This window comes from Neophocaena asiaeorientalis, unplaced genomic scaffold (genome assembly GCF_003031525.2).
Source record: "Neophocaena asiaeorientalis asiaeorientalis breed wild unplaced genomic scaffold, Neophocaena_asiaeorientalis_V1.1 scaffold308, whole genome shotgun sequence".
NCBI classification, from domain to species: Eukaryota; Metazoa; Chordata; class Mammalia; order Artiodactyla; family Phocoenidae; genus Neophocaena; species Neophocaena asiaeorientalis.
Window position 1 is genome coordinate 5,445,841 of NW_020172768.1, and position 11,221 is coordinate 5,457,061.

An 11,221-nucleotide genomic window follows, 5' to 3' on the forward strand; every position below is an offset into this window, starting at 1 on the left:
TGAGGATTTCCTAATTTCCTAGCTATACACCTACCTAGTTTCTACACCTAAGAGAAACTCTTGCACAAGTGCAACAGAAAACAAGTACAAAAATATTCTTAGAAGCACTGTTCACCATAACAAAATCTGGGAAACTACTCAAATGTCCACAAACAGAAAACTGGATAAATAAATTGTAGTCATAATCATAGAATGAGATATACATACATTATAAGATGGATACATTTTAGTGACAATAATATAGATGAATTTTAGCAGTGGAAGAAATTCTAGAGATTAGACAGAGCATCATAATCTTTTTATAAAATTTAAAACTAGTTTTTTAAAAATAAAATATTCTTAGGAATATATAGATGCAATAAAACTATATTAAAAGGAAAGCAAGAGAATGAATATAGGAACCACTGCCTAAACTGTTTACAACTAGGGCTTTATTGTTATTATTATTACAAAACAATATAAAGAAAGTAAAGTAAAAAAGATATAGTCAGTTCATTATTTTGGGCTTGCCCACAGTTCCAATTCAATGGAAGTAAAAACCCAGACCTCTGGCTCTATGACACAAGGTTCTCCCAGTGGATGCTTGAATGTTGCCTGGGGCTGTTCAAGTTTTTTTTAAGCCCTTTCTATAGAATGCTATCATTTATGTACAGACATGAATGAAAGCAGATTTTAAAAGTCCTTAAACGAACTCTTTAACAATCAAAAACTAGCTGAGGACCACCCTTCCTCACCTAGCTCCCAGTAGTCTTTATTCTTTTCATAACTCCGAAACATTTCTGCCTGAAAATATGAAACAAATGATTTTCAACACTAAAATATTTATGGAGTCAAGACAATAAGGCAACAATCTGAAAGTATAACAACAGGCACTGGTTAAAAAAAATGGGATACAGCCATTCAAGAAAATACCAGGCAGTCCTAAGAAAAGAACCATGAGGGAGACACTTTACATAATGATACAGAATTATGTGAAAAAAAAAAATGTTTTCAAGGTACAGAACAATACATACAGTAGGTTAGAATTTCTGCTTAAAGGAGGGAGAAGAAAAACATATACATGTAAAATAACTATACTCATACTTGCAGATGCTTAAAATATCTGTAGACGGAGACACAAGGAGTGAATATTATAAACTCTGCTATTTCCTTTGAATTTTGAACATCTGAATGTACTATTCAAAAAATAAATTCTAAAATTTTTAAATCATAGAAGAAGACTATAATGGAAAACAAATACATTCTGAAGAGCACTGGCATTTTTCAAAGAGAAACTACTCCAAGATAGCTATTCTGATCTTAACTGTGTACACTTGCAATCCGGATGATGAAAATACCGTTCACAGAGAGTGCACTGTTCAGTGGTTCTGACAGATCTTATTTGAAGGTTTTTTAACAACTCTTTTCATGTTCTGAATGCTATATATCTTTTTTTTAATATTTACTAATTTATTTGGCTGCACCGGGTCTCAGCTGAGGCATGCGGGGTCTAGTTCCCTGACCAGGGATCAAACCAGGGATCCCAGTCCAGGCCGCCGGCACTGGGAACGCAGAGTCTTAGCCACTGGGCCACCGGGGAAGTTCCCTGAATGCTATTTATCTTACCTACATATAAATAAGATTGGCTTATTTACATTTTCTTCTGCTTGAAAAAGATTTATATCTATTATTACCAAAAGTGTAGCAACAACCAGTATCAACTCATGTCCATCTTTTGAATCACTAGTAAGATAGTTCACCTTTCTAACTGGAAATTAAGAACTGGCCTTACTTGCTTTTTTGATAAGAATTGTGGGGGTTTTCTTTAGTGTTAGATAAGAGTATTTTTATCTAAAATGACCTGCCTGTACACCCAACCACAGACTTCAAAAGTGAAATGGTGACTGTACTTCCTCGTGTGGGACATTTCAAACTAATAAATTTTAAAACAGATAATTAAATCAAAAACCTACCATCTTCACATTACTTTTCAAAATGGAAGTACTATAACAAGTGCCAAGGAATACAAAAAGTTAAAACGGCACATCTTCAGGGGAGGGGTAATTTTAAACATTGTTATATTTATATAAATTTAAATACATTATGGTGTGGGCATTGTAAAAGTCATGTGGATTCTTAGGACAGATATGAAATTTCAAAGACATTTAGAGCTACTTAACTCACATCTGACATCAGCTATACCTCGACAGAGTGTTTGTGACTTACTAACCTACCATCGCTGGTTTTATTCCAGTTCAGTAAAAATGTATACAAATAATAAAATAGGGTTCTACTTACAAGATCCTTATTCTTTTTTGTTTTCCCAGAAATTTTCATTGAATTTGAAAGCAGCTAAGATAACAGATCAACTAAAATGGCTAGTGTATTTCAAAATATTCCTGATTTTGGTTATCAGTTCTTGCTAGGTTTGAAGTACCACTAAATGGTGATGACATATTTATTTATTGTACTTGACAAGTACAGTGTATGTAATATTCAGCAGGTATTAATGCACAAATTGAAAATAATAATATAACCTTTTGCTGATTTGCTATAATGGGCAAGGTTTCCATGCTTACTACCTGAGGTTCCTTTAAAGATGACACGTTTGAGTCCAGCCTTTTCATGCCGCTGCCTGGTGAATAACTGCTGACATTCACACACAACGTGTGAGTTGCTATGTAGAATAGGTGACCACTGGTGACCGATCACCTTTATATTTGTATATGCAGACATCAAATAAAAGAATGATAAATCATTTCACACAGATAAAGCAGGCATGTTGCAGTTGCAACCTGTTTTTTAGCCAAGTTTTGTCGAATGACTTCCTCCAAGCAAACACTGGTTGCTCCCTGCTGGACTGCTTTCCCTGCTACTACTCTCCAGTTCTCTATATTTTTGTAGAAGACTATAGCTCAAACGGTACTTCTGTTGCAGTAGCCTCCAGCAGTATACCCCGTGTACAGTACCTGAAAGAGCAAACTATCAGAAGAACCCAGTATTTGCATTTACATTTGCACAAATCTTAATGACAATTGCAAAATTCCTACACAGTACATTCAGCTTATTCTAAGGCAACTTTCAAGTTAACCGCCTAATTCCTGAGTGTCTATTCCATTTTCTCACCCACTGACTCTAATTAACCATATATTTTTATATTTCTCTACACAGCTGGAGAGGAGAGGAGGGTAGCATATGAAGACTCAGAGGGAGTTTCTAAGTCAAATATATTCTATAGGTAATGACCAGAATATTGCCATAACTGTTATAACAAATGAACTGTATATAACTGGATTTTTTAAAATCAGTCATTACTGCAGCACTGTTTTTATAAGTCTATTAGGTACATCTTATTGCCTTCTTAATTCATATTCAGAGGACTCAGGAGAAATAATGTTTTTCTTATTGCTGCCTATAGGTTCATTAAAATCCGTATTTCATGGAATGAAGCTAATTATCTCACTTGAGAGATGGAAGGCTAAAAAAGCATCTAAGGAATAAAACTACACCACAAAATGTTAACCATAAAAAGCTTGTAGAAGCATCAAAAGATTATCTAATAAAGCTGGAATCTGCTACTTGAAAACTTCAATACGTAATTTTATTTTACTGAGCCATACTGTGCTCTGGTCCTACACTAACATCAATGAGATGACCAGGTACATCCATAGTATAATTTTATTTTTTTTAAAGGATTTAATCCAGTATTTATTCCACACTCATGATCCTTCTCTGTAATCAGAATACAAGTCATAAGAATAATCTATCAAATAATTTGCTGATAATCTTAAATAATGCAGCATAGCATTACTTTAAATACTTCTCTGATCTAGATTAAGTTTAAAACCTCAAACAGCAATCTTCATTATCAATAAAAAAAAGCTTTCAATTTAAAAAAGGACACTATATCAAGCTGTTTCATAATTTAAGTTTTCCATTTATAAAAATGCTTTGGAAGCTTGAGGCTTACATCTATTTCTCTATCCATCTGCCCCACCCTCTCCTAATTTCACGTTAGTATAGGGCTGCTGCAAGAATGCTAGGCTTTAGACATTAATTTCTCCTTTTATACAGTACTTTAAAATCTGAAAAATTCAAGAAAAGGATTACATGTCATGTATTTTTTCAAATAAAAAAGGAAAACTTAGTGAATAACTTTTAGTCATACTAACAGTGTCCCTTTGAGGTAGAATGCCAAAAGGAATTTTGATCAAATCACAGCCTAACTGAAACCTTTGCATCAGAAACTAACTTCTCCTAAATTCTCTCTAAAGTTAACTGTGGAGAATATTAGGTTTGACATATTAACAAGAGCCTTCCAAGATAATATACAGTGGACAAGAATGTGAATCCTACAACGGCTGCCTTCATGTACACTGAAAGCATGTAATTCTCCTATAATAGACATCCAAGATCCATTTTCAAAGTTTTTAGCATTCTATTATGAAAAGCGCAGCCATGCTAACTTCAGTACCCAAACCATAATCCCACACCTACAAAACAAAAATAGAATTAGTGGCAGTTTATTGCCTTATACAAATTTGACCAACATGGCAACCATGCCAAAGGAATTAAAACATTTTCAGGACATATGTACAGACTGTACATCTCAAAAACAATTAAACAATAAAATGCAAGAATAATCTGTGCATCATGTATCAAACTCAACAGTTGGGTGAAAACATCAATGCAATAAATGGGATTACAAAGGCACTTCCCTACACAAAAGAGGAAATGAAAATGCAGCCTACAGGGAGCTTGAAGAGTGTGTAACTACTGCACCATCTCAACTTGGGAGGAAAAAAAAAAGCAGATTTAATCCAACATTTATAGGATTCAATGTGATCCACTTTTACCAAAGATTTTCACACACTCTCCTCTTTGCTTTGATGCTGTCTTGGCTCTCTGGTTCTGTACTTTGGCTCCTTCGGTGATCACGTTTGTCAGACTGGTCCTTACTATCACTGTGATCTCGTTTGTGGGAACGTTCTTTGCTTCTGCTACGCTTCCTAGATTTTTCTTTGCTGGGGCTATGTTCCCGTTTTCTTGATTTTTCAACACTGTCAGTTCTTCCTTGACTGCCACTTCTACTCCGTTTGATTTTTCTTTACTTTCATTTTTATGTTTACTTGATTTCTCTTTGCTACTGATTCTACTTCGTTTCCCCACATTTCTACTTCTACTCCAATGCTTTCTTTCTTGGAATCTTTTTTGTCATCTCTATGCCGCCTATCAGCTTTGTCTTCTTTATATTTCTTTTCTTCTACCTCACCGCTACTTCTCCGTTCCTTGGACCGCTCTCTTGACCTCTCCTTTTCACAGTCATTACCTCTTTCCTTATCACAGTCACGATCTCATCTTCTACCTCTCTCATTTTCTTTCTCTCTTTCCCGATCCCTGTCCCTTCTATCCCCTTTCTTATCACAGCTTTGAGCCCTCCCGATGATGGTTTCTACTTCTGGATCTTCTTGGGGACCTCCATGGACTCAGTGATCTCCTTGGAGGCCCTGAACGCCTGCATTCAACATGTCTGTCTATTTCCTCAGCGCTTTCCTTTCCATCTTTCTTGTTTTTTCTTGGCCGCGTTTTAATCTGTTGATCAATATTCTTCTGACCTGGAACCGGAATTGGTTGTGCCAAGTAAATAAATAAATAAATATACTAAAAAACAGTTACAGAGCTTCAAAAATATTGATCCTAAATATGTTTTAATCTCTAAAAGCAGAAATTATGTCACTTTCTCATGTTCATAACTTCTAATACTATATTATTTTTTATTTTTCTTTAACATCTTTATTGGAATCTAATTGCTTTACAATGGTGTGTTAGTTTCTGCTGTATAACAAAGTGAATCAGCTATACATATACATATATCCCCATATCTCCTCCCTCTTGCATCTCTCTTCCACCCTCCCTATCTAATATTATTTTAAATAACGCATTAATTCAAAATACACCTGCTTTTTAAAATAAAAAGCATAAAACAAACTGACTGGATTTCATGACAACTGGATAGATTTAAAATATGTTAGTTAATACTGTCGAATAGCTTTGGAAAATTAGGAACATCACAACTATCAAAATACAAAAACATATGCACTCACAGCACCCCATGCATATACTATTATATAATATTATCCACCATTTATTACGTACAAACTATATGATACAAATACCTTCTTAATTCATACATCAACCCTGTATGGTAGCTAGATAATTTTATACCCATTTTACTCATTAGGTAAACAGGCTCAAGAAAGGTTAAAAAGTTTGTGCAAAATTATAATACTAGTAAGGAAGAATTCAAGTTTAAGTATGACTTACATTAGTTTTATACACTAAGGCATGCTGGGTTTCCTAATGATCCCAAAGAGCGTTCTGGTGTTTGCAACGTTTGTTTTTCACTTAGCCGTTCATTCATCCCTTTATTTATTTTTTTTTTATAAGTTTATGCATTTTATTATCTTTGGCTGCGCTGGGTCTTCGTTACTGCGCACAGCCTTTCTGTAGTTGCAGCGAGCAGGGGCTACTCTTCGTTGTGGTGTGCAGAGTTCTCATTGCGGGGGCTTCTCCTGTCGCAGAGCATGGGCTCTAGGCACGCAGGCTTCAGTAGTTGTGGCACGTGGGCTCAGTAGTTGTGGCTTGCGGGCTCTAGAGCACAGGCTCAGTAGTTGTGGCGCACAGGCTTAGTTGCTCCATGGCATGTGGGATCTTCCCGGACCAGGGCTCGGACCCGTGTCCCCTGCACTGGCAGGCGGATTCTTAACCACTGCCCCACCAGGGAAGTCCCTCACTTTAAATGGAATTTAAATAGCCATTTAAATTCAACATAGTTCTCTGATATTTGGAACTGAGAGTTTGAAACTTTGTCAAAAAGATCTAGAGCTGAAATTCACTTTAAGATTAAAAACTTCTACATACTATAAGACCTAAAAAATTGTATGTCTGAAAAGAATCACACACGATGAAGACCACACTGTTAACCAGAGAGTTACAAAATCAGTCAGCTACTAAATAACTTGTAAGAATCAAACAATTTTTGTCAGCCCTCAAGTTTAGCATAGACAATGTCATAAGAAAGATAATTTACAGCTAGAGGGAAAGAAACTTCTAAAGACTATATCCTCTATACCACCAAGCATGATCTTAAACAAAAGCTGCGTGGATATCCTATTATAATCCTATGGTTCCCTAGTTGTTCCTTTTCTTAAATATTTCATATTTTCATTTTGCCTGCTCCAGTACATAGCTGATAATAAGTAAATGTTGATGAAAATAGTAAATTTCAGATTTAAAGAAATATAAATCCCCTTTTGCTTATAAATCATTCATCCATTAAACAAATATTTACTGGCCATTTTACTAAGTCCTAGCTGGTAGGAATACTCCAAAAAACAAAATCCCTGCTCTCTTGGAGTTTATATCCTAATGGGGAAGACAAATGTTCTTAAAAGATGTATTTGCTGGGTAGTGATAAGTGCATAAAGCCTGTTAAAGGGAACGGAGAACGCCTGCTTTACAGTAGGTAACCAGAGAAGCCTCCGTGAGGAGGTGACCTGTGAACAGAGACCTGAATAAACTGAGTGAATTACGTGGGTACCTGTGGAAAGCCCATCTGGGCAGGGGGATCCACAAGTGCAAAGACCCTGGGGCAAGAGCAGCTTGATGGCTAGGGTGTGCAATAGAGTATCGGTGGAGCGACAGGAGAAAGGGCCTCAGAAATAGGGCCAGACCTTGCAGGGCTTTCCAAGCAATAGAGTATCAGTGGAGCGACAGGAGAAAGGGCTTCAGAAATAGGGCCAGACCTTGCAGGGCTTTCCAAGTTGTACTAAGAACACCTGAAATAGGAATCTACTGAGGTTTCTGTGAAAGAGGAATATGGCCTTGCTTATATTATAGAGGTTTAACCCAGCTGCCATATAAAGACTAGTACTGAGCTGGACACAAATCAAACAAGGAGACCAGTTTAGGGCTGTTGCCTTGGTCTAGTCAAGGAGGTAATGGTGATTTTGAGCTAGGGTGGGAGCAATGGAGGAAGTGAGAAATGCCCCAAGCCAAGATCCATTTTGAGGGTAGGGACAACAGAGTTTGCTGATACAGTGGGTATGAGCTGGAGAAAAAGCAGAGTCGCATTTGACCCCGAAGACTTTGATGTTTCAAGGTAACTTTCAATTTTCTCAATCACAGTTCTGACTAATCCTAACTCTTCCCATAAGCTTAGGTAAAATCAATTCACCCTGAATCTCTCATCTTAAGGCCAAACAATCACGGAATTTATTCACAGTCCCTTTGAGGACACAGAGCACCTTTATGTTAAAGGATTCTTCCTTCTAACTTTTATACCCTCTCAGGAATAACTCCTAACAACAAAGCCAAGTAATGGAGCCTTTGCCCTTTCGTGTCCTTTCTTTTCCACCCTCTTCTCATTTCTCATGACCCAGTAAGAAAAAAAGCTGCACGGTGAGGAAGCACTGAGTGAAAACTTCAGCGATGGTCTTTCTTCAGTCAATGACTTCCCAGGCAGCTGGGTTTACTAATCATCTCCTGTTCCGCCAACACCACGTACCTACAAAAGTCACTAACCCGTGCGTTCATGCAGGCTTAAGGTCACTCTGATACAAAGACAGGCGAGATTTAATATAACCAGCTGCCTTTTCAGAGAACTTATTTTAAACACATGCACACATATAGCTAACAAACACAATTAAGACTTTTCAGTAGTGCAATAAAATGTTATCTCCATAATTTTTAAAAGCCCCAGCATATTATACTACCTTGCTGGTTAGTACAGACTGACTTTCCTCTTTCCTGTGTGTTCTTTCTACCTCTAGCTTTTGCCCTTTTCCAAAATCATAGTCTTCTGTAGCAAATATTTTTTGTGAGCATTTACTGTGTTAACCCCTGTAGTAAGCACTCCACTGCATAATGTCATTTATGCCTCACGACAGCTCTCTAAGTACTATCATTACCACCACTTTGCAGATGAGTAAACCCATGATTGATCAGATTACCAAGAGTGACAGAGCCAGGAGGTGTCCCTGTACTGAAGGCTCCACAGTTCATGCTCCTACCTACCATTAATTATCTCTTAGTCCCTCTAGGAAACCTTCCTAAAATACAAATTGAATGATATCAGTTCCTGCTCAAATAAAATACCTCCAAGTGTTTTCAAATGCCTACAAAATAGAGTACAAACTCCTTAGCACATCAGCCTTAACATCATCTCCAATTAATCCTCCTCATTCCCCACATTACTGCCAACACACACTACTGGCCATTTTCCAAATATGTTCCATACTATTCCACCTGTGTTGTTCTCACATTAATCCATCAAACCAGGCTCAGCCTGTTGACACCAAGCCATCTCTCTAAAATCCAACTCAAATGCCACTCTTCCTGAAATTTTTTTCCCAAAAACTTACAAGACATACACAATTTTTTTTAAAATAGATTTTTCCCTCTTGGAGACTCCACAGCATTTTGTAGTTTTTCAGGCAACAATCATTCTGCCTTGTTCGTACAAATTTCTTCTCTCACCTCTCAGACTATATAAATTCCAGGGCAGGGACTGTTTTTTGTAATCTTCATTTCCTACATATCACCTGCACATAAAATGTTTGTAGAATTAATTCTGGGCATAAAACTTAAGTTTTTAAAGATGCAGGTCCCACTTGCCAGTTATACTAATTGAGATTACTATCTTAAGATATGACTTTCAGATTACCAACCCCATCAAATATCAATACCTAAACCAAGTTGTTTAATTCTTGTAGGCACATTCTCCCCATTTATAGCTAGTCAACAAGATCAAACTCTTCCCTACTCAGAAGGGAGCATGTAACAGCATGATACAAGTGGAAATAACTGGACACCATTAAGTTCATAAAATATTTCTTTACAGATTTTAATTTTACATTTTCTATATATGAATAATATATTCTTGAAAATATATCTATGCGATATACCTTAAAGACAGGAATTGCAATAGTAGCAATCTAGCTTTTATAATAATAATACAAATTAACCCTGAAATACCACTTAAATTCACTAAGTGCTACCAGAAGTAACTGTTTTTAATGATGTGACAGAAAAAAGTTTTTCTTAGTATAATTTAAATGCCTCCTTTAAAGAGCAGCAAAGAATGTGCAGTCATCTTTAATCTACCATACCACAGCTCTACTTGGAACCCTGAGGCCAACTAGTTCCACCATGTGTCACATTCCTGTCACCTCCCTTGATCACTGCCCCTCAAGGCAAGCTCTTGCAACACACCAAGAGTGTACCTCCTCCCAGCCCTATACAGGGCTACAGCTGTAGGAACTCCATATCACAAACAAACAACTGAGAGATTTGGACTGTTAAAGACAGTCATGGTATGAAATAAAATACACTGTTCAATAAATAGTAATTTCCAAAATTATTTCTAACTACCTACAAATATGCGTAAAAAGAAGTCTAGACTGATCTTCCTGAATATTAATGAGTTACTTTTGAGTAGTAAGATTTTGGATATACCCTCCATACCACCAGGTTTTTTATAATGGGCATATATAATTTTTTTAAGGAATAAAGTGACTCTTTTAAAATGAAGAGTATTCAGCTCCAGACCCACCCCTACTAAGAGCACACACAAACCCACATTCTCCCATGACAGTTTCATTCACTTCAGGCTTTATCTACCACTTCTGTAGACATGATTACAAATCTATATTCTTAACATCTCTGGCCACCCCTATTCCCTACTCGCCAAGTCCCAGTTCCCCATTGCTAACTGCTTCCTAAAAGGAATCAACTGAGTTTTCCACTGGCAATGCAAACGAAATAAATCATATATAAAATCCCACTTGTCCACATACACTAGCACACCCTCTTTATTTCCCAATGTGCATTAGGAACAAGAAGTGCAGTAAGTCCCCAAGCCACTCAAGTTTAAAACCTAAAAGTTGTCTTTAACTTGGACCTCTCTCCCTTACCCCACATACAAAATTATCAAGCCTGCCATGCCACCTCTGTAAGCATTTGACATCTAATATTTCATTCCTACAAACACCACACTAGTTTCAGTCTTCATCATCTACGTTCTGAAACACCACTAACAATCACAGGTCAAGCAATAAATATGATAAAGTTTACTATCCTCAATACAAAACATAACACACCGCACAGGAGTGAACAACAAATATTTTTTGATGGAAGGAAGGAAGGAAGGAGGGAGGGGAGGGGAAGGGAGGGGAGAGGAAGG

The 11,221-nt window shown here is 36.8% G+C and overlaps 1 pseudogene; it reads right to left on the bottom strand.

Annotated features, from left to right (window-relative positions):
* Positions 1-4,471: 4,471 nt before the first annotated feature.
* Positions 4,472-11,221, bottom strand: part of LOC112396841 (pre-mRNA-splicing factor 38B pseudogene) — a 13,971-nt pseudogene continuing 7,221 nt past the window's right edge.